The sequence below is a fragment of the Macadamia integrifolia genome, chromosome 7 (genome assembly GCF_013358625.1).
Source record: "Macadamia integrifolia cultivar HAES 741 chromosome 7, SCU_Mint_v3, whole genome shotgun sequence".
Classification (NCBI taxonomy): domain Eukaryota; kingdom Viridiplantae; phylum Streptophyta; class Magnoliopsida; order Proteales; family Proteaceae; genus Macadamia; species Macadamia integrifolia.
The window spans coordinates 28,843,171-28,846,311 of NC_056563.1; positions in this window are offsets into that span (position 1 = coordinate 28,843,171).

The window sequence follows — 3,141 nt, forward strand, 5'->3', positions numbered from 1 at the left end:
CTATGGCTAGGAGGGGCAAAGCCAACACATACACTCGCTATGAACCTTGGGGGAAAGGGATAACAATAATGTAACGACTGAAAATAAAAATCCTAAATTAAGAAAGAAAGGGTAGTCAGAAGAAGGAATGAGAGGGGGGAGAGAAGACTACTGAAGGAGCCTACTTACTTGAATCAATGCTTGAACTTGAAAAAAAATTGCTCCACGGCTCGTGATCTTGTCACCTAGATCTAAGCCTAGAACTATAACTTAAAAAATTACAACTCAATTGCATAAATCATAAACATAAAAAGGCTGAATAAGAATAAAAGAGTGCTTGCATTAATTGACATAAAAAAACTATTACAAAAGTGATTAAAGAAAAAATAGAGAAGAACTAAAACTAAAGAGTGAGAGAGGGAGAGAGAGAGCAACTAAAAAAAACTAGAAGAAGAATGAATTTTTTTCCCTCCTCTTACATGAGTTGTATTTATAGGGAATGGGGAGGTAGGGTAACAAATTTCTCTTTCCTAAAAGAGAGAAACTCATAATTGATTGTGAGATCTTTTGAGACCAAAAGTGCTAAGGTGGAGGAGAGAGAAGAGAGAAATAAATTTTCTATAATTTTTTTTCTTATTTTCTTTCCTTTTTTTTCTAATTAATTTTTCTTCTTTTTCTCTCTCCTAGGGACGATTTTCTTCTTGCTTTGTGTGATTTGAAAAATATTTTGGTGATGATGTGGAGGAGAGAGAAGATTTGGACAATCTTTGGTTCTCCCTTTTTTTCTTTCCTTTTTTTTTTTCTTCTCTTCTTGCTTCCACGATTTTCCTTTCTTTTTTTTTTTTTCTTTCTTCTCTTCTTGCTTTCACGATTTTCCTTGCTTTTAATTTGATGTGGAAATCCCCTCCATGCCCTTAGTGCTTTAAGTAAGTGAAAAGCAGGAAATCTTCAACAAAATTCTCTAAAACAAACAACCATGAGATTCGAACTTGAGATCTCTTGGTGAGCAAGGGAATTTTGTACACCATAGCTCACCAACTACACTAGGTAGTTGTTGTTACCAAAAACGAATCTTCAATCAATTAAGGATGTGGTCTATCGATCCTTGTTGGTATTTGGAGTATTTCTTGTACCTTTGGGACAATTGCAAACGGGCTGGTTCTGCATCTCGGTTCAGTTCTGATCCATTATTCTTTTTCTGGCCCGAAAAGAATAATCATTTGTACGGGTGACCAAACGAATGTGTACTTTTAATTGCACACGTCCATCTTGCTCAGAATTTCGTCCTCTTCGTAACCATGAAAAGAAATAGGACCTCTTTACGTGTAAAATTAAAGATATAGCGCCTGATAGTCCTTAAGGCCTTGAAAGTATAAAACCTGCAAAAAGAGAGTAAAACCCAAGGTAGCTCCATTCTAAATATGTAAAATACATGTTTTACTACCCTAGATTTCACACATAAATGTGCTCATCACGAGACAACACATCATTTGCTACTTGATTGTCCTTTTGCAAAGGTAGTTTGGTTTGGAAGTTCGTTATCATATATCCCACCACAGGATCAGGTTCCAAAGTTAACAAGCTGGTTAAATAGTTGGGAGGTTTTGGTGAGGCAGGATAAGAGGCTCGCAACTGATTTACTCTCTCATACTTCATTCCTTTGCTGGGATCTGTGGTGCGCGAGGAACGATTATGTTTTTAATGGCAAGATCTGGTCTTCACAATAGGTGATTACCGTAGCAGAAAAATCATACATTGAGTATCATTTGGCAACTATTCCCCCAAGAATGCGTCTTTCCTCCACTCCAAATGGAGCTCCCTCCAGAATGAGATGGATGTTCCCACCTTTGGGTTATATAAAGGTATTGTTATGCTTTTTTATCTAGTGGAAATTCAAACGGTGGGTTGGGGATTATCTATTGGAATCACTTTGGTCATCAACAGAAAGCACTTTCTGTTGCACATTGCTTGCTCTTATCTAATTCATTTGTATCTGTTTCATTTCATTACGTTCCAAGGGCTACGAACCATGTTGCTGATACGCTTGCTAGGAAGGCCATGTCTATCTTGTATATGACAGATTGGCCGCTTACCACTCGTTGGCTTCACGAACTGTGCTCGTCTGATGCCATTGACTGTACACATGTTTATCAGTAAATTTCGCTTCTACAAATATATATATAGTTATCTTCTTAGTAATTAGTTATCCATTGGTTTCAATATTAGTTATCCTTCTTTTACAATGATAAACCATGATTTAGTCACAAATTGAAAGTGTTTTAGTCAAATCTTTCATCACTACTTATGAATATAAGATTTCATTATGGCAAGCCTAATAATAAACCGATCTAAACCTGTATTAATCCAATATTTAAAAACCAAAATAAATTGAAATGAAACCAGACCGAAATCGAAACCAATTGAAAATCGAAATTCCTTAACGGATTGATTTTGGCCTCCCTCATTTCTAGATTGGAACTAATTTAGCCCAACCGAAACGAAGCCGATTGACACCTCTACATAGAGTCTTCATCCTATTTCTATTTTATATTTAAAAAAAAAAAAAAAAAAAAAAAAAAATTCTATTTACATACAACCTATAATCTAGGAAAATCTATGGAAGCAATAGTTCTCAGAGAGATTCTACAGAACCCATTGATATAAATCACGATTTTCGTTAGAACACGCATCACCGCGGCTTACTCCAAGAGATCCAATAAGTAAAATGTGAAAGGAAGAGAGAGATAGAAAGACAGTAGAATAGGGAAGGATTTCGTTAGATGGGGAGTTGTGAGTTGTAACTTGAAAGCTGGCCAAAACAGGATCGACAAATGTCGTAGAATTAGGGGTGAAGTTGAATGTGAGAAGAGGCTAGGTGGGGTGTTTGGTTAAAGGATCGGGTTGAGAATTGACACTTGAGAGAGAAAGAGAGGAAGAGCGCTTTGGTTTGAATGACATAACAAGACATGAAGAAATCAAGTTTCTTCGGTTTGTGAAAGAAATCCTCTCATGGGAAGGAGTCGAGGTTTCTGCGCAACCAGACCCTTTTACCATTTCCCATGCGTTGATATTTGAATCTCTCTCTCTCTCCCTCCCCCGCTCCTCTCCTCTTGTCTTAATATCAAAATTAATGAAGTAATTTGTTTCTCCCAATAAAACTCT